The sequence below is a fragment of the Miniopterus schreibersii genome (assembly GCF_964146895.1).
Source record: "Miniopterus schreibersii genome assembly, chromosome: 16".
NCBI lineage: Eukaryota > Metazoa > Chordata > Mammalia > Chiroptera > Miniopteridae > Miniopterus > Miniopterus schreibersii.
Window position 1 is genome coordinate 29,381,284 of NC_138116.1, and position 21,824 is coordinate 29,403,107.

General features: G+C 39.6%; 1 protein-coding gene across 4 annotated transcripts in view; it reads right to left on the reverse strand.

Moving 5' to 3' along the window:
* Positions 1-21,824, reverse strand: part of FAM222B (family with sequence similarity 222 member B) — a 56,042-nt gene that overhangs the window by 19,880 nt on the left and 14,338 nt on the right. Inside the window, exon 1 of one of the 4 annotated variants that reach the window (XM_081162222.1) lies at positions 15,455-15,711. The exons of 2 other annotated variants lie outside the window; for them this stretch is intronic. The gene's annotated coding sequence lies outside the window, so the exon portion shown is untranslated. Of the gene's footprint in view, positions 1-15,454; positions 15,712-21,824 lie in introns of those variants that run through there. One more of the 4 variants, XM_081162219.1, reaches the window with a different exon arrangement.

Consider the following 21,824-nt stretch of genomic DNA (forward strand, 5'->3'; position numbering starts at 1 on the left):
TATCTAATTTAGGATAATATTCTAATTAGCTTTCATTTCTTGAACATAAAACCAACAGAGCCAAGGAAGTAACCTAGGAAAAAACAGGGTGGCAAGGGCAAATCATTTCCTCATAAGGAGTTTTCAAAAGGGGATAATACATATACAAGCATACCTCGTTTTATTGGGCTTTGATTTACTGTGGCTCACAGATATTGCCTCCCCTTAAACAAATTGATGGTTTGGTTCTGGCTGGTGTGGCTCAGTTGGCTGGGTGTCATCCTGTGCACCTAGAGGTTAAGGTTCAATTCCTGGTCAGGGCACATTCCCGGGTTGCAGGCTCGATCTCCAGTAGGGGGACACAGGAGGCAGCCAATCCATGTTTCTCCCCCTCTCCATTCCTCTCTCTCTCAAAAAAAAATTAAAAAAATGGAAGGTTTGTGGCAACCCTACATTGAGCAAATCTATTAGTGCCATTTTCTAATAGGCTCAGATAATGGTTGGCATTTTTTAGCAATAAAGTATTTTTTAATTAAGGTATGTACATTTCTTTAGACATAATGCTATTATACACTTAACAATCTACAGTATAGTGTAAACATAAGTTTTATATGCATTGAGAAACCAAAAAAATTCATGTGGTTCACTTTTTTGTGATACTTTGCTCTATTGCTGTGGTCTGGAACCGAACTCGAGGTATGCCTGTAAAGATAAATGTCAACTAACTGCAGCTCAAATCACCTTAAGAAACCTGAATTAATGAAAGGCACTATATCAAAGTGGTTAAGACAAGACTTTGGCCTTGAATCCCAGCTCTGCTGCTTACTAGCTGTGTGACCTTGGGAAAGACACTTAATTTCATCTATAAAATGTACGTACTTCCCAGAATTGTGAGGATTCAATAGGTTTAATTTTAATATATTCAAGTGCTTAGGATACTGGTGGTAGACACATAAGTGAAAACTATTTAAATGTTGGCTATCACTTTTCTAATCTATCAAAACCCAGGTTACTTTTTATTTTGCCAACAGAACTAAACCACCACGTTATATAGTTATTTATACTTTGAAACATGTTTACATATATCATTTCATTTGAAATTTAAGACAATCTTTTAATCTAGATGGAACAAGTATCATTCTCTTTCTATAGATTAGGAAACCCAGGCTTAGAAAGATTAAGTAACTTGTCCAACAATCCTCAGCTGGAATAGTGGATCTCATACTGGATTTTCTGTCTTAACTCCTAGACTTGTGGCTCATTCCATTAGATACATATGTTGTAATCTTCAGGGTGTGACAAGCCTTTTATAAAAATGGGGGTAAAAATCACAAAGTGGCCTTGGCCAGGTAGCTCAGCTGGTCACAGTGTCATTCCAACATGCCAAGGTTGTGGGTTCAATCCCAGTCAGGGCACAGGCAAGAAACCACCAATGGCCTTAGCCGGTTTGGCTGTTTCTTGCGTGGTCGTTAGAGCATCAGCCCATCAACTGAAGGGTCCCAGGTTCGATTCTGGCCAAGGGCACGTACCTTGGTTGCAGTCTCGATCCCTGGCCCTGGTCAGGGTGAGTGCAGGAGGCAACCAATTGATATGTCTCTCTCCCTTCCATTCTCTCTGAAAAGCAATGGAAAAAATATCCTCGGGTTAGGATTAAAGAAAAAACAGCAACAACCAATGAATGCATAAATAAGTGAAACAAAGTAATCTCTCTCTCAAATTAATAAAAATTTTTTAAAAATCACAAAGTAACAGTAAGAATGCTTATTATTTCATGACTCTGTTTCAATTACCTAAATTATATGTGTGTATTTATTGGGACGTAATCTTTACTGTGGGCACAGACAAAAATGTTTGAAAAACACTGCACTATACCATAGTTAATATTTACTGAGCACCCATCATATTCCTCTTCTGACGCTATTATATACAACAAAAACATATAATTCGAAACCTTGTTTTTTCGTGTGTGTGCATATATGTGCAAACATATATATATATGTTTATATATATGTATGTAGTTGCTGATCCTCACCTGAGGATATTTTTCCTATTGATTTTTAGAGTGAAAGGGGAGGGCTGAGTCGGGGGAGAGAGAGAAACGTCAATGTGAGAGAAACACACAGATTGGTTGCCTCCTGCACATGCCCCAACCAGGGCCAGGGATCAAACCTGCAACCCTGGTATGTGCCCTTGAGAGGGAATCGAACCCATGACCTTTTGGTGCTCCGGTGATGCTCTCTAACCACTGAATCACAAGGGCCAGGACTGGTACATCTTATTGTGCAGGATAGGAAGAAAGTGCTAAAGAATAATGGTGATATGTCAAAGGACAGAGGGGCCATAGCATGCTCAACTAGTAAGGAAAATCTCAGAAAGAGAAGTTTACACAGTAAAAATTAAGTAGAACAGAGAATGGGTACACTGAGCAAAGGATGCATGTACCAGGAACAGAAGATTTGTAAACTTCTGTTTTCTACCACCGTTTATAAGATGTTAGTTTGGGGATTATCAGCCAAATCCTTTGAAATAAAAGGATGGCCAATCATTGATTAAATGTATTATAATTTTTTCCTGATTTACTGGAAAAATATGGATAATCTGAACATCAAAACAAGTAATGATAATAATATATCCTATTGAATAAAACAGAAAATCATGAGTCCATACTAATATAAATAAATTGAAAGGCTGAAGAGGAACAGGATATTTACATAGGTTCAAAGTATCTCCTCCAAAAATACTTATTAATTACAAAGAGAAAAAGGGCAAACTTTACATGGAAATGCCCAGCAGACATCACCTTAATCAAGTGATCATACATTACCAGTGATGGGACAAATAAAAATCAGCACCTCTTGAAATTACACAATGAAGAACATGGCATCACTCCTGTGATATTCTTGCTGTAGATGCATAACCTACATTAAACATGAGGAACTATCAGACAATCCTAAATACAGGAACTTTCTACAAAATAATAGTGTCAAGGTCATGAAAGTCTAATAAGGCCTAAAGAACTATTCCAGATTGAAGGAGACCAAGCATAATGAATAAATACAATATGTGATTTTAAACTGGATTCTTTTTGCAATAAAGGATTATTACTGGTGCAACTGGCAACATCTGAGGGAGCGGGTGTTTGAGAATTATATGATGGCAATGTATCAGTGCTAACTTCCTGATTTTGATGACTGTATTGTGGTAATATTGGACAATGTCCTTGTCTGTAGAAGATAAACACTAAGTTATTCAGGGATGATGAAGCATCAAATGGGTCAGCAACTTACTCTCAAGTGATTGAAGAAAAAAAAATTCTTTGTAATGTACTTGCAACTTTACTATAAATTTGAGATTGTTTCCAAAAATTTTATTGTTTAAGTCTGGAAAGCGGGGGGTGGGGTGGGGTGGGGACTGCAGATCATTAAGAAGAGTTGGAGAAGGTGGTCTTTTGGTAACCATTTTCATTTTATCTTTTTTTTTTTTTTTTAATATATCTTTATTGACTTCAGAGAGAGGAAAGGAGAGGGAGAGAGAGAGATAGAAACATCAATGATGAGAGAGTCATTGATCGGCTGCAGCCCACAACCCGGGCATATGCCCTGACCAGGAATCGAACCCTGATCACCTGGATCCTGGGTCAACGCTCAACCGCTGAGCCACGCCCGGCCGGGCTCCTTTTATCTTAATGCAGGTGACTTACCTCTAAATTGTTGAGTGCCAAACTGAGGTTCTTGCCACCAAAAATAGGTTTCCTATATCCTTCTGCCTCATCAACTTCCAATTTCTTTTCAACACTTATCTGAATTAACATTTTCTCCAGTGCTTATACTTCAAATTCTCTCCCAACCTCCACTATGTTCTGGCAATGCTTCTACTGTGTGGCATTCATACTTTAAAGATGGCAAATTTCACTTTTAGAAAGGTTCCAAAAGAAATGCCTATCCTGAAGAAGGCACTATTAATGACCCTCCTTTCTTCAGGTCAAATATTCACTAGTGTCTTGAGTTGATGTTCACGTTTTAAGAGTTTTTCAAGTCCCTTCCTTCTAAATACACATCCTGAACCTAAGCAAGTGCCATGCAAACTCCCCAGTTATATCTGCTGGAGTGTAACTGAGTTTTGACATGCTTTTCCTCCCACTATACAAAAAGTTTCAAATAACATCATAAGCTTTATCTCCAGACTTCCTGCAAAGTACCAACTATAACTAGCTTCTCCACTTTCACAGCAACAGCAGCTGGCAGGCAGGGTCTTGGTTATTCAACAGCAGAAAGGTTTTCAGTAACAATCAATGAAGAGCTCTGAAGAAGTATAAGGATGATGTTTATCACTTACCCTTTCCTCTTCTTTCCTATTTAATGTGATCATGGAAGTTTTGGAGGAGGACCAAGTATATTATGGCCCTTCTCCAAGCAGCCATGGATTTTCTTCCCTTAAATAAACACTAACAAAAACAGACTCTTAAAATGCATTGCCATACATGAAGCTATCTCAGGAGATTGATCAGTCCTTGGGAAGAGAGCCTAGCAACAAAAGACACTAAGGTGAGCAACAGCATCTAAAATGAAAGCAGCAGCAAGTCACCTGGAGATCTAAGAACAGCCCCAGTTGAAATCAACTTCCATCTTTTGCAAGTTAAGGAGATTTTGCTTACAAGCCCATTTACTTTTCAGGGTAACCATCAAACAAGAACAATGAAGGAAATGTCTGAAGGGATATGGCAAAGGGACTCAGTCACTTTCAGAGGAAGACAAACTATTTCCCTTCTTCCTTTCCTTCTTTCTCCACCTAGCAGGGATTGTTTCCAAAGATATTATCTAACTATTAAAATAACACTAAAATTCCTATAGAGCTAAAGAAATCTGTTTTCAGTGTCCTACTGATTTATTATTTCCCCATCACCATTATCTCCTCTGTGCCCTCTTCTACTCCCACCCCCTCCTCCGCTCTACCCTCCAGCCCCACCAACAATCACACTGTGTCGTCCATGTCCATGAGTTCTCTTTTTTAGTATCTTACTGATTTTGAAAGTACTCCAAAACAAAAGTTTTCTTTTGCACTTTGAGGAGAATTTCAAATGCAAGCAGAAGATTAAACTGTACCTTGCCAATTACCATAATCTTACAATAAGCACATGTTGCTATGAATGACATTTAGTTCCATCTCAGTCTATGCTCCTATGATAAGCAGCAATGAACTCAAGGGTATAATCTCAGGGGGGGGGGGAAGCCATTAAGGCTGTTCCTAATTCTTTTAAAATATGATCCCTACACTGCTCTTCAAAAGAAGAACAATATGTTTTAATTGTAAGATGAATTTTTATAATTCTTTGAACTTCTGTCTAAAAGAGGTATGGAAAAATAAATTAACTGCAGCGTAGGGAGGGTGTGAAATGTGTCATTCTGCTTATTAAAATCCATCAAGTTCATACTTCAGCCTTGGTATAACTGCAGCCAAAAACTGACTTGCAAGTAATTATCACCACTAGCTGCAATAAAAGTTAATTGGACATAATTGAACTAACGCCCTAATCGGAGGGAAGCTGCAACTGGCGAAGAGCCCATTCTTCCTGCTCCTTCAATCTGCAAATGAAACTGCTAATGATAATTTGTGGACAAACAAGAAATTGCCCTCATGCTTTCCCTACTGCAAATCACTCAGCAGTTCCAGCTAATGCCCAGAATGTTGGGCCAAGAGGAAAATCATTAAGCAGTGCTTCCTTTGATAAAAATGAATTTTAACAATAACCAAGCCCATTAAGGCTTTGGGTTGCTGAGAATTGTTAAATTTCCCCCTGGAAACCTGGAGTAAGGCAATGTGGCCTTATCTACATACCCTAGTACTATGCACTAGATGTGCCCTGTGCCACCAGCATGTGGTAATAAGAAGACATTATGCAAGGCCAGGAGCTATGATTACAGTAATAATTTATTTTCTTCTCAGAGAGTCCTAGGCATCTCATTTTTAGATAGGCAAATGGCATTGTTGATCTGCTTCAACAGCAAAGATTAAATCACTTCTGAATCAATGCAGTTAATAGATTCCTGCTGCCTAACTCATCTGTTTTCAATTCTGGACAAGAACTGTGCCCTTTCTCCTGCAATTTAGTATCAGACTCTCTGCTTTTCAACTGTGTCTACAGCCCAAAGGACAAAGACTCCTAAGAATATTATTGTGGAGTCTTAGGAAACCATTTGTCTTGTGGTCTTTATATCAACAGTCACCTGTAAAGTGGGCAGAAGACAGGTACCCTGCTGAGGTGACAGAAGGTAAAAGAGAAAAAAGCAGGTACAAAGTGGTATCTCTTATTTTTTCTCAGGTGATTTGGGCTCTTTTCTGGCAAGGAGATGGTTAGAAATTAATGCAATTAGAACCTTTTCCAAAGAAGCAGCTGGACCACCTGCCCATTTGGTATACTTTTCAGTAAAAGTTATTTTGATAGGTTGCAGTTTACTTTTAGTCATTAAAAAACAGCACTTTCTGATATGGAACATGGAAAAGCCTAGGAATAAGTCAGGATGTAGAAAATAGAGGCCCTGGCTGGTGTGGCTCAGCGGTTATGCATCGACCTAGGATCCAGGAGACTGCAGTTCGATTCCTGGTCAGGGCACATGCCAGGGTTGCAGGCTCGATCCCCAGTCGGGGGCATGCAGGAGGCAGCTGATCAATGACTCTCATCATTGATGTTTCTCTCTCTCTCTCCCCCTTTCCCTTCCTCTTTCTGAAATCAATAAAGATGTATTAAAAATTTTTTTTAAATGTATCTTTATTGATTTCAGAGAAAGTAAGGGAGAGGGGGAGAGAGAGTTGAAACATCAATGATGAGAGAGAGTCATCACTGATTGGCTGCCTCCTGCATACCCGGACTGGGGACGAGCCCACAACCCGGGCACGTGCCCTGAGCGCTCTGAACAGGAATCAAACTGCGATCTCCTGGATCTTGGTCAATGCTCAACCGCTGAAGTGGCACCAGCCTCTCACTTCTAGGTGCACTAAGGAACAATCTCCTCAAACCATACTATATGAATGATAAAAATAACACATTTCAGTTGGGATATTTGTTCAGCTTGGAGAAGAGGCAAAAATTAAAATATAGCTCGCTGAAAAAGCAACTTGTTCCAATTTATTTATTTTATTTTTTTGGTTACAAGAAATATTTATTAGTACTTCATTACTCTTGTTCATATGCTTCTCCAGTGTGTTATGTTCAGAGTAACAAGAGTCAGTATAAAGGTAATATGTGTGACATGGACCCAAGATCCACCATCATACGTGTAAACGGAATCCTAGGAAACACCTGTTGCTAGGAACCACAGACAGTGTGGCACCATTCCTAAACGTACCTGCTCCCGAGTTTATTTGGGCACTACCTAAAATATCTGATCGTGTTAGTACTTGTAATTCTGACTGTGTCCCTAGAAAAGGCAACCATTCAACTGTTGAATTTTTAAGCCTGTTTTTTCATTGTTCCAATTTAATTTTGCCTCTGACTATGGAAATAGGCAAAGGACTTTTCTTAAAAGGAAAGATACCTTTTGTCTCTCTGGGGAAATATTCTAACACAGTATCACATTCTAATTGCACCATACCTCACAGGGATTGAATAAAGCCTAAGTACTAAAATCCTTTGTAAAGCACTTTAGTGAATGCACAGTAACACCTGGCAGAACAGGTTAAAACCAAGATATGGATTCTTCATTAATCCACTGGTCCCACTGTCTGTTGAATGAAAGGGGTTCTGGGGGAGTAAGATAAGCAAAAGCCAAACCAGATCCTTCACAGCTAAAAAGTTAATGTCTTCACAATAGTAAAACCACTTCCAGCTGAATAGCTGGGTAATAAAGAGGTCCATTCAGGAACCCAGGAAATGTGACTTTTCCATTGATATAACATGACCTGGGATAAGCTGCCTTTTAAATTCTGTAGTCTTGATACCCCTTTCATTTCAAAATAAATTAAGTCCTATCCTTTACATAACAAGTGATAAATGCCAATGGTAGAAGTACTTTGGTTTTTGGAAGGAAAAAAGAAATTTAAGTTATGATTAACAATGCTTATGCTTTTCCTCTGAAGCAACAGGGATGCTGTATAAATCATTTCAATTTTGCAAGTGGCATAAAATCTAATTTTCAATTAGATCAGCAACTGATCCTCAAAATCACTTTTGGTGAGTGCAAAGAATTAGCAATTGGTCATGGAAACCCTGCCTTTTAAAACTATGTAATATTCAGTTGCTCTTCCACAAGAGAGAGAAAGAGAGAGAGAAAGAAAGAGGGAGAGACAGAGAGAGGAAAAGAGAAACCGGCAACATTTTCCCACCAAATAGCACTTAAAAGAAATCTTCAGCCCTGGCAGGTGTTGCTCAGTGGTTAAGAGCATTAGCCCACGCACCGAAGAGTCTTGGGTTTGATTCCTGGTCAAGGGCACATACCTTGGTTGCAGTTGATCCCCACTCTGACTGGGGCTCATGCAGGAGGGGGCGCCGATAGATGTGTCTGTCTCTCTCACCCGATGTTTCACTAACTCTCTCCCCTTCCTCCTCCATCCTTCCCTTCCACTCTCTCTAAAAAGCAATGGAAAAAATATTCTCCAGTGAAGATGGAAAGGGGGGGGGGTTGTGCCCTGGTTGGGTAGCTCAGTTGGTTAGAGTGTGATCTCCATATGCCAAGGTTTCAGGTTTGATTTCTGATCAGGATACATACAAGAAGCAACCAATGAATGCATAAATAAGTGGGACAACAAACTGATCTCTCTCTCCCCCTCCCTCCCTCCAACCAATTAATTAAAATATACATATATATTTATTCTTTTTTTCCTCGACAGAGGATATTTTTTCCGTTGCTTTTCAGAGAGAATGGGAAAGAGAGAGGGAGAGAGAGGAACATTGATGTGAGAGAGAACACTGACTGGCTGCCTCTGGCACAAGCCCTGACTGTGGGCCAAGCCTGCAACCAAGGTACGTGCCCTTGGCCAGAATCGAACCTGGGACCACTCAGTCTGCAGACCAATACTCTAACCACTGGGCCAAACAAGCCAGGGCAAAAAAAATATTTTTAAAGAAGACAGGTTTGCCTTGGTAACAGTTCTTTGGTTTGGCTATCTACATGATGAATGATTTGCATATACTGTGGGGCCGGAAGAAGCCAACAATAAATACATACCAGTCTCAAGAACTACTTTATTTATGATTTACTTGGAAGATCTCAATTCTCCATAGGAACTCAGAGTAATTAGGTAACAAGGGTCAAGTAATAAAATATTAAATAAACTGTCCCAAGGTTACTAATCTGAGCTGAACTTTTCTAGGTCTAATACTGAGTTATGGACTACTTTTGATTATTAAGAAGCTAATTATAATCTAAGCCTGTAGCTATCTTGCTTACTGATCTCTTCAATGACCAAAGAAAACATCTCTAATGACTTTGTTCAGCTAGAAAATCCCAGTTAAAAAGTAGAGGAGCCTGGCCGGGCGTGGCTCAGTGGTTGAGCATCGACCTAGGATCCAGGAGATCGAGGTTCGATTCCTGGTCAGGGCACATGCCCGGGCTGTGGGCTCCATCCCCAATGACTCTCTCATCACTGATGTTTCTGTCTCTCTCTCTCTCTCTCTCTCTCCTTTCCTCTCTCTGAAATCAATAAAGATATATTTAAAATAAATTAAAATTTAAAAAAAGTAGAGGAGTGTCGAACTATGATCTAGGAGATCGCGGTTGGATTCCTATCAGGGCACATGCCAGGGTTGAGGGCTTGATCTCCAGTCGGGGGCATGCAGGAGGCAGCCTGTCAACGACAACTTTCTCATCACTGATGTTTCTATTTCTTTCTCTCCCTCTCCCTTCCTCTCTCTGAAATCAATAAAGGTATTTAAAAACAAAACCAAAAAACCCCCTGCATATAAATCTGTAATTATCTCAAAGTAAAAAGTTCAATTAAAAGAAAGTAGAGGAAGTTTAAGTTATTGCTTAAAAATGTGGACCAGGAATATCTTTAGCTTTTACCTGCCTATACTTTGCCTGTTTGCCCTTCTGCATGAATAATCAAGAACTGACTATATATATATATACTCTGACCAGGAATGAACCCTCAACTAGAGTTCTGCACATATGTTGGCAAAGATGCCCTCTGCCTTTTTGAATAGGCTGAAATTTAACAAGCTCAGTCCTTGACTAAAATTTGATCTAAATAGTCCAATGTTCCCTCCATGGGATCCATCAGCACTAAATATAATAACATTTCAATTTGGCCTTTCCTTTACATCTCTATCTTTTATTCCTCCAACACCTCATCCTGAACCTTCCTCCCTCTCTTGATTGATAATGGCATCTTGGTCTTTGGATTCCCTTCACCACTAGAAAAATAAAAACAGCTTGTCAGGGTAGAGAGAAAGAAATTTCAAATCATTTCAAATAAGGATCCTGAAATGAGTTCTTAGAGAAAAAAAATGAAATGTATTAGAAATTCAGAGAAGGGAAGAATTCAGAGACTTTGGCTCTTGTAAAGTGGCTTCACTACCAAATCACTGCCTAAGTTATTTAGACATTCTCAGGGCATTAGTTTTGCCTACCTCAGAGAAAAGCTGAGACCACTAAGAGACTGCTTATCTAATTCACTGGATGAAAACTAATCCAAAAGTAAAAATATTTATGTTAACACTGGAAATGACTCTTGGGCTGAAGAAACTCTTGTCTTAACCTTTTTTGAGTTGTTATATAATTATACTCCATAACCTCACATTTAATTTCAAAGTATATTATGTACTAAAGGTAGCAAAGAATTCCTTTAAACCAGATTCAGGCTTTCTTTTTTTCTTCTATTATCATATATATTTACAGATAGTGAAATATCTAATCAAATTCTAAGATCTGGCCAAATATAAGGACTGACCAGTATTCATAGAATGCTAACATATAGAACAAAGTTGAGGGAGAGAGCAAAGGCCTGGATTCTAAAAGTAAATGAGCAATTTAAGTGTTTGGTTTTAAAAACCAAAACGAACAGAAAGATGGGTTAAAAGTTTATATCTAAAAGGCAACTGTGTTTTGAATGTCTCTAACAATCCATAATAAGTGCAGTATCAAACACAGTTAGGGTAATTAATTCAGTGGACTTTTTCCCTTTCACTGCCAGATTGAACAGCTCTAAGGATAATCATCTTCACTCTCCCAGGGCTCAGTTGGAAGATTCATTATTTATGCCCTCAATTATTTACTCTGTGCTATTTTTCCATCCATCCAGGCCCAAAAGCAGCGTTATCACTGGTCTGTTTCCAACTAACAATGAATGGGTTAGTTCACTGCCTTGCTAGTTACAAAACCAAAGATAATCAAACACAGTAATATCTTAATATTGGAAAGCAATCCCCATCCACCACCACTTGATCCAGGAGAGACGTTAATGACAGTGCTGATCCAGGTTACCAAAAGGTAAGTAGATGAATGAAGTGACCTCCCTAGTTGTTCAAGTCTTTTTTTTTTTTAGCCACTGAGCACATCCAAAAGGATTCTTAAAGGGCAGTATCATTAGAAAGGCAGTTCTGGCCCTCAACAAGAGCAGACCTGTAAACTACTGAGGATTAAACTGAGATGCACTTTGCCTAGCAACCATTCATTAGGAAGAGTTCAGTAATTCACCAACAACCAATTCCACATCCTTATCTAGGTCGTAAACAGATAACAGACTTGACCAAGTCCTCTACCCTCTGGATTCAGACTCACAGCAAACAACTTCCTCAAAAGATTCAGCTGCCAAGAGAAAGGGTTGTGCTTAAACACACACAAAATATTGTCTCAGACACCTAACTGACAAAGCTGAAACAAGCGCATCTTCACATGAATGCATTCATTATCTCTAAATAAGTCTCTTACACAGCAGCATTCCCAGGTCTTTTTGCCTGTAATATTTTCTCACCTTGAGCGAGCTTTATCCAATTCCAAACCTTACAACACTCAAGCTAATTATTATGAGAATCAAACAATGCCAAGGGCCCAATCTTTCCTTCACCTTCTCAAGGGGATCATTTTATATTTCTGATGTGGATGGAGGATTGAGCTTGAGTCTCCCTTTAGAGAAAACATAGGGCCCCTTTTCTTAACACATTCTAAGCTGTGACTCACAAAAATAAGCAGGATGGATAAAAACAGACTGCTAAAGAAAATTAAAGCAGCTACTTTACCCTCAGCAGCACCATGTCACCTTAACCTACGAGGTAAGAGAAGTCATAGCTTGGTATGTTTCCTTTGCAGAGAACCAAATCTGAAGGTTTTCATCTCCCTTAAATGATATTTGGAGATCAGTGCAGATACACCTATTAGTTCTATACATAGCCTTTTGTCTCCTGGGGAAAAACCTTTGGGGAAATCACTGCACCATGTAAAATATTGATTACAAAAATCAGTAAAGAAAACAAAAATATTAAATAATTAAATGAGTGACCCTGGCCATGTAAGTTCAGTTGGTTAGAGGGTCATCCTGGCACACCAAGATTTCCAGTTCGATCCCCAGTCAGGGCACATACAAGAATCATCCAGTGAATGCATAAAAAAGTTAAACAACAAATCCATGTCTATCTCTACCTCCCCTTCCTCTCTCTCTAAAATCAGTAAATAAATTTCTAAAAAAATTAAGTGAGCAAAATGCAATATAACTTTATAAAGCTGTATTAACTGCTCACCTATGGGTAGACAAAGAAAAAACCACCTAGGCTAGATATCAAATAGGATGGCAACCTGTTTTCTGGTAGAAGATGAACAGGTGGTATATGCTTTAATATGGCCACCAAATGATTTTTTGTCACTTCCTCAGCTTGCTATAGCTTAGCCAAATTGCATTTCATTTTGTACCAGGCTAGCTGTCAAAGCTTCAATCAGTGATTTTTAATGGTTCATTCTTAGTAACTTAGGTAAGTCTTTGCCTTTCAATTTAAACATTATTCATGGAGTTTGAAGGGATAAATGGGTAATAAACTAAAAATCCCAAATCTAAAGGTTTACTGTAAATCAACTTTTTTGCACAATTCTATACTAAGTTTACTTGAGGTCAAAAAAAGTATAGTACCCCAGCCGGTGTGGCTCAGCAGTTAGGCATCGATCTATGATGCAGGAGATCATGGTTCGATTCCCAGTGAGGGCACATGCCCAGGTTGTGGGCTCAATCCCCAGTGGGGTGTGTGCAGGAGGCAGCCAATCAATGACTCTCTCATCACTGATGTTTCCATCTCTCCCCCTCTCCCTTCCTCTCTCTGAAATCAATAAAGACATATTAAAAAAAAAAAAGTATAGTAAGTTTTCTGATCCCTAATAAGTTTCCACAACTGAGGTGGTTTCCTACCTCATCATCCCTATTATTTAAATACTTGCTTTCACCTTAAGCTGCTCTTTACTGGCTTGAGATCCAATAAAGCAATGCAAAGAAAAAACAGTAATCCAGCTAAAACTGTAAAATAGCTGCAGCATATCAATTCTGTCAACACTGACTGAACTCCAGTTAGAAAAATCTCTGAAAACTGAACCTAGATTTTAAGAATGAACTCTCAATCACTTCAATTAATATTTTCCCAAGAATGTATTTCTAGTTGCTAGATGGGATGCTGCCCAATTGATGAATTTCTTAATAAAGCCAATTAGAGCTTCAAAAAAAATTATTTTTACTAAAGTGCTGCCAAAAAATTGATATTTATCCCTTTGGGCACTCTAGCTAATTGGTGAAAAATGCCCAGTTAAAACAAGTTTACCATGAAATTGCCACTCAACACAGACATGTGGTGCCACACAAAAACACACAACCTTTGTTTCTATCATAAATTTGGAGTTTTCTATCATCAACTGATAACTTTACTCTCTATGAAAAACCTACTGCCCGGCCAGGCATGGCTCAGCGGTTGAGCATTGACCTAGGATCCAGGAAATCACGGTTCGATTCCTAGTCAGGGCACATGCCAGGGTTTCGGGATCAATTCCCAGTCAGGGAAGTGCAGGAGGCAGTCAATCAATGACACTCTCTCATCATTGATGTCTCTCTCTCTCCCCCCCCCTCTGAAATCAATAAAGATATAGTTTAAAAAACACCCACACCTATAAAGAGCTCTTTTCCTCCCTGGCTGCTTGAAGATCAACCTTCCTCAGCAGGTTCACGATCAACAGACTACTTCAGTGGAAACAAATGGTCATTGACATCCTTCACCCAGGGAAGGCAACAGTACCCAAGACAGAAATTTGGGAAAAACTAGCCCAAATGTTTAAGACCACACCAGATGTCATCTTTGTGTTTGGATTCAGAACCCATTTTGGTGGTGGCAAGACAACTGGCTTTGGCATGATTTATGAGTCCTTGGATTACACAAAGCAAAATGAACCCAAACAGACTTGGCCTGTATGAGAAGACGACCTCAAGACAACAGAGAAAGGAACACAAGAACAGAATGAAGGAGGTCAGGGGGACTGCAAAGGCCAATGCTGGTGCTGGCAAAAAGTGAGCTAGAGATCGAATAACAGGAGTGAAGGTTATTTAGTTGCTTTATCTGTGGCAATTGTGCAGATTTTTCATGAGAAGATTAATAAACTAAGAACTTTTGTGTCTGGTTTGAAAAAACACACAAAAAAAACCTACAAAGAGGTTCCTGATTTTGGCTGAAGATGAGCTCTGCATCCTACAGAAAGAAGGGACCCATAAGCTGTAGAAGCAAAGGAACTCAAAAGAGAAAAATACAATTTAAATTGTAATGCTACAGTCACTGAAATTCATTAAGGGGGGGGCCTTAAAAAAATAAATGAATTAAACAAAATTCACCTGGATATTTTTTAAAATTTGGTTTTGGTTTTTGACAGCCAAAACTAATTCCTCTGAGACCCTATGTATATAAGAAACAGATTGGTGGAAAAACAAGACTTTTAAGTTACAGTAACGGCAAGGTAAGTTTGCTCCCTCTAGCTAGGATTCTCCCACAGGGCTCAGCACTACACGCAGCCGGTGAAAATGTACTCGGGAAGAGACTTAGCAGAGTTAATCACTAACAACTATCAGGGTTTCCTTTATCCACCATTTGACGGGGGCTCTCCTTCTTCCACTAGCACCTTCTTCCTTTTCAGATAGTTTTCGCTGATTAAGGTAGTCCCAAGCAGGTAAATGGTAAAGACAGTTTTTAATGGACAAGGATTCAGTACAGTTCCAAAAACCCACTCCCAGCCTTTTTTCTTTCTTTTTTTGCGGTTTACTGCATCAGATGCCACATAAAAAAAAGGCTCCTCTTTTCTTCTGTTATTTTACTACGCGACCGACATCGACACATCAGTAAAAAGAGATGAGTCCTGAATCTCCTTACCCTGCTGCAGGGGTTGGATGAAGGGACGGAAAGAATGAAGAGCAGAATCAGAAAATCAAAATAAACTGATGGGATGCGGAGCTCTTAGTTCCCACTCCATTTCCCCTCAAGGTTAAGTCGGCAGTAGTCGGGGTTGCGTTAGAAAAAGCACACACACACCTTGAGCCCTGGAAGGAAGGTGAGGTTCGCTCCGCAGCGCTCGGTGGGGCTCCGGGCTCCGCCCCGCCCGCCTTGGAGCGGCTCAACTCTCCGCGCCCCGCCCCGAGAGGACGAAAGAGAAGGGGCTTCCAGATGTCTTGGCAGGGGGAGGGGGCGGCTGCTCCGGGTGCCAGGCTCTCAGAGCGCAGCACTCCGCGGTGCGCCGACACCCCCTCCCCCAGCCTGCCGCCGCTAGCTCCGCTTCACCGCCGGAAGCCAGCCCCGCCCCCTCAACTCCCTCCCGGCCCTCCGTGAGCCCCCTCCCGTCCTCACAGCCAATGGCGAGCCAGGGAGCCAGCAGAGCGACTAGCCAAGCAGCCAACTGGGGAGGCCCATTGGGAGGTCAGCTGCCGGGGATAGGCCAACTACCCGCGGCCCCGGCCCCAGCGCGGCTCCTCTTTGTTAGAGCTGCCCCCATCTCCCTGGGCCCCCACCTCAAAGCCGGGAGCCTAGTATCCCATAGATGGGCCAATTGGTGCCGCGCCCCTTCTCCCGCTCCCCAGCCCACCCGCTGCCTGGGTACTAGGAGAGACCCCCATCCAGGCGGTACCTCCCAGAGTGCCTCAGACTTCCAGAGCCGTAGGCACCGGGAGACACCAGACAGTTAAAAGATGCTCCCCAAGCCTATATGCCTCGCCCTTCTTGTCTCAGACTAATCAACTGCCCTCCCTCATAACCGTGCATAGATTTAGGTTTGCACATTAGATCAGCTGTACATCAATCCACCCTGTCTGAAACTCCCGCTTCCCGTACCGAAGAAATTAAGGGATGGGGTAGGGGACGTATTGGGAAGGTATGCATATCGAAGCAGGTGGTGGGAGGCGAGTGAAAAAACATTAAGTCATCTGGGAAAAAGAAACACCAAAAACACACACACACAGTTGGCTCCAACCCAGCTCAGACACAGACATCTACATCCAATTAAACGCAAGCTAATCTCTCCCTTAGCAGGTTTCAGTAAAACCAGGAAGCAAACATCTTAAGTCTTGTTCAAGCCATACACTTAATATTAGAAAAAAACTCTCAGCAACTGCCAGGCCGCGTCATAAATGGCAGGTAGTATCAACAATTCAATCACTAATGCCAACGTTAGGGGCATAATACTGCTGGAATGGAATATGCTAAGGATTGTATCAATTTTGTCCACAGAGTTCTGGCAACTAATATTACATATCTAAATCACACTACAATCCTGCTTAGTTCCCCAACCCCAAGTACTACTATAATTAAAAAACAAACAAAAAACTAAAAATACTTTAAAATTAAGTAGCCCTTTCTTATATGGAGCTCAAAGCATTTCACACATATAACCTCTATCTTCTTGGAAAACAGAAAAGGAGCCAAAAACATACCCATTTTTAAACCAGCTCTTTTTTCTAACTAAATTAAAAGACTGATTTAAGATTTATAGAGGAACTTCATTGGTGTCTCATAGGCTAGAGCTTTTTTTTTTTTTTTTTTTAATATATCTTTATTGATTTCAGAGAGAGGAAAGGAGAGGGAGAGAGAAACATCAATGATGAGAGAGTCATTGATCAAGCCTGCAAGCCAGGCATGTGCCCTGACAGGGAATAGAACTCCAATTGCTTGGATCCTAGGTCAACGCTCAACTTGGCTGGGCGGGCTAGCTTTTATTAAGGTCCATATGAAAAGAACCAAATGTGAAATTTTTATTTTATTTTAAATTCTGCCTACAGAAGTCTGCCAGATTAGCTAGCTGGTGAGTCCAATTCTCAAGAGCACAAAGCAGATATAACTCTCCTCCACATCACTTAGCAATCTCCTGGCATTTTCCATATTAAAATAACGAAATAATACTGCAAGAAGCTACTGTTTAAAATAGTGTACTCTTGCCCTGTCTAGGGAGCTCAGTTGGTTACAGCATCGTCCCAACAGGCAAAGGTTGTGGGTTCGATCCCTGGTCAGGGCACATATAAGAAGTAACCAATGAATGCATAAATAAGTAGAACAACAAATTGATGTTTCTCTCTCCCTAAAATCAATAAATAAAACTTAAAAAAAAAAAAAGTGTATTCTTGATGTCTAAGGGAAACATCTGAGCCAGTACTTTTCCTCAGATTCTAGCCTTCTTGATAAAGACAATTTTTTTAAGGAATAGAAACGAAAGCTTAAATTCTTCCAAGATCACTCATGCACCAATTAGTTTGCCATGACATCAAAAACAAACATACGTGTCTTGTCATTATTATCACAAATATTGTTGACAACTGGATAATTCAGACAAAACTTCTAATATCCTCTTCTAAAACATAAACAGGAACTCTTAGGGGGTTTCAAATACTTTAACAGAAATTAAAAATCAAACATATCTTGCCAAAAGTATCTATACAGTCCAAGAAACCAAAGAGGAATTAGAACTGTTTAAGAAAAGATTACAGGGATATCCAATACATTTCCTCCTAAACAGAAATTCAATTCCAATTATTTTTCATGTCCCACAAATGTCCTCTTCCTGTATTATTACCACTACCCTAACAGAGACCCTTACCATATGTCTGGGGGGGAGCAACTATAATTTCTAGTCTCCCTTATTCCAAATACTACTGCTTTCATCCATTTGCTCTTCTTAAGAACTACAGAAACAGTTCAATTTATTGCACATTTACTAGATGCAAAGCCCTGTCAAGTAATATGTATATATATGTACATGTGCATATATATTATATACACACACATTTTATTATTTTATCATAATAACTCTATGAAATAGAAATTTCCCCTATTTTTACAGATGAAGAAACTGATGTCCAAAGAGGTTGTACTATCTACCCTAGGTCAAATAGCTGCACATAGCTGGTAAGTGGAAAACTCAGTCAGTATTAGAACTTGAGTTTTCTCAAATCAATTTCTTTCTCCCTTCCTCTCTCTAAAATAAAATAAAAAAAGAAAAGAAAAAGATTTACTCTCTAAAAAAAAAAAGAACTTGAATTTTCTGGCTCCAAATCTAATATTCCTAATCCAGTAAGCTATATCATGGCTTCCTGGTGCCTATGTCATACAGCAAAGTTTCCACTCTGTGGCTGTTATATGTCCTATAACCTGGCACTAGCCTATGTTATCAAACTTAACTCCCTACCTTTCCTCAGCATGTTTTCCCCACACTAGACAGGCTGTTCTGCTTGTTCATTGTCTGTGTATCATGTTCATCCATTTCTACTTTCTTGCCATGACTTTTAATGTTATAACCATTCCATTTAAATCCTACCCATTCTCCAAGGCCCAGCTCAAATTCCACCTCCCTTGTGGAGCCTTCTTTAATGCTGTCAGCAATGATTCCTCTTTTGAACCACTACTATACAATTTAGTACTTAATTGTTCTGTTGTCCAATGTAATTTGTTTTCCTAAGTTAGACTGTAACTCAGAGCTAGTATTATATTTGCATTTGTATCTTCTCCCTCCCCAATGCTGCACAGAAGGCATACATGGTAAAGTCTTCAATAAATACTTGTGCCAGTAAACTTCATAGCAAAAGAATGGTCCAAATAACTTAAATGAACCAAGTTCTCAAAACAGCCACCAAAGCTGAAATCATTAATAACTTTAATTCATTTTCAAGATAAAACAAGTACCTTTAACCAAGTTCTCACTCTGCCACTACTAAGTACTTATTGTGCTTCAACAGTATCATGGAAAAATTGATAGGAGGGGCTTCAAAAGGGCTAGTAATGTTTCTTGATTTGGGAACTAGTTACATAGGTATGTTCAATTTGTGAAAATTCATTGAGCTCTCTACTTACGTACACTTTTCTGTACGTATATTTTATCTCAATAAAAAGTTTTAAAATATCAGCCCTGGCTGGTGTGGCTTGGTTGGAGCATCGACCCATGCTCCGAAGGGTCGAGGGTTCGATTCCTGGTTAGGGCACATACCCAGGTTGTGGGTTCAATCCCTGGTCTGAGCACCTGCAAGAGGCAACTGATTGATGTTTCTCTCTCACATCAATGTTTCTCTCTCCCTCCCTCTCACTTCCTCCCTCTCTAAAAAAAATCATTATAAACATATCCTCGGGTAAGGATTTGAAAAAAAAAGTTTTAAAATATCAAATTTCAGATTGTTTTATAAAATAATCACATCCACCCTGGCAGAATGGCTCAGTTGGTTGGAGCATCATGATGAGTACAGCAGAAGGTTGTGGGTTCGATCCCCAGTTGGTGAGCTTACAAAAGGGAAACAATGGATTTTTCTCTCTCACATCAATGTTTCTCTCTCTCTAGAGATCAATGAAAACATATCCTCAGGTGAGGATTTAAAATAGTAATAATCACATCCATTTTTAAGCACATATGAATGTATATGTCTATAGGATCCAAGAAAATATCTGGATGTATATACACCAATCTGTCAACAGTCATTACTGAAAGAAAAGTGGGAGAAGTAAAGGAGAGAATTTTTTAAAAATATATTTTTATTGATTTCAGAGAGAGGAAGGAAGAGGGAGAGATAGAAACAATGATGAGAGAGTCATTGATCAGCTGCCTCCTGCAAGCCCCCCACTGGGGATCAAGCCTGAAACCTAGGCATGTGCCCTGACTGGTAACTGAACCGAGATCTCCTAGATCACAGGTTGATGTTCAACAGCTGAGCCACGCTGGCTGGGCAATATTTGTTTTATTTAATCTTTAAAAAAATTTTTAAAGTACATTAATTTTGTAATTTTAATAAATTAGCTAAGTAATACAATTACAGGTTACTATTTTTATAATTTTTAAACTTTCTATGTTGAATGTTCTTATTTTTATAATCAGTAAAAGATATTAAAATATATCTTTTATAGTGTAAAAAATATATCATCTCTCAGAAATAGATGGAAAAGATCAATGGACTGGACTGAAACTAGTTTAGGTAACATCTACCTCGTCTAATGATTGTTTGCATTTCTTGAGTACTCCATTTTGCAAATTTCCCAAATGACATTTATAGCAAGCAAAAAAGTCCCAAAACAGATGCCTTTGATACTTAATTTACTCCAATAAAAATACAAATAGTTTTCAGTAGATCTGCATAACAAAGACAAAACAGTAACAATGATCTATAACAGAAGCTGAACACTATTAAAAAGGCACTTCCCCCATAAAAACTTGCTATGTGACATTTTACAGAATTCAAACACGCATTAGACAGAACACAGACTTTGATAAGAAACCTCATTATTCACTCAACTTGCAGAGAACAGCATGTCTGAAAAAACAAGTTTTAAAGTTTTTTTTTATTTTAATTTTAATTTTTTTGTATTTTTATTGATTTCAGAGAGAGGAAGGGAGAGGGAGAAACAGAAACATCAATGATGAAAGAGTCATTGATCAGCTGCCCCCTGCATGCCCCTGCTGGGGATCGAGCCTGAAACCCAGGCATGTGCCCTGACCAGGAATCAAACTGTGATCTCCTGGATCATAGGTCAATGCTCAACTGCTGAGCCACACTGGCCTGGCTATAGTTTCTTTTTTTAAAAAAGGCAATGCTGCCCTAGCCAGTGTGGCTTGGCGTGGTTCAGTTGGCTGGGCATTGTCCCATGCACTGAAAGGTTGGGGGTCAGGGCAAATGCCAGGGATTATGGGCTTGATCCCCGGGTAAGGGGCAAGAGGTAACCGACTGATGTTTCTCTCTCTCCCTTCTTCTCTCTCTCAAAAAAATAAATAAAATAGCCCTAGCCAGTATGGCTCAGTGGTTAGAGAGTTGGCCTGTGGCATGAAGGGTCCCAGGTTTAATTCCAGCCAAGGGCATGTACCTTGGTTGCAGGCTCGATACCTGGCCCTTGTCCGGGTGTATACAGGAACCGACTACTCAATGTGTCTCTCTCACGTCGCACGCGCTCGCTCGCTCTCTCTCTCTCTCTCTCTCTCCCCTCTCCCTTCTACTCTCTCTGAAAAGCAATGGAAAAAATATCTTTGGGCGAGGATAAAAAAATTAATTAAAAAAATATTTTTAGAAGGCAATGCTTTGAAATATTTCAACGTAGTAAGGTAACCTTTTTTTAAACTGGCTGCACTTTCTCTTTCAGACACTAGAGGGAAGTGTAAAATCCATTCTCAGTATCTTTGAGAGTTCATGCACTCACAATGTTACAAATTTATTGCATTCTTATATATCTGGGACTCTAATAGACCCTAGAGACAAATAATAATAATAATAATAATAATAATAATAAGCTACAGTCCCTGTCTTTAAGTCACTTAGTCTAGTGAGAGAAGACACATGAGTTTAAAAAAAAAAAAAAAAAAAAGCAAACTAAAACAAAGAATGCACATGAGAACCAAACCCCAACTTTTGCAAGTCTGTTGGTTTGGGGCAGGAGAGGAGAAGCAGCATTT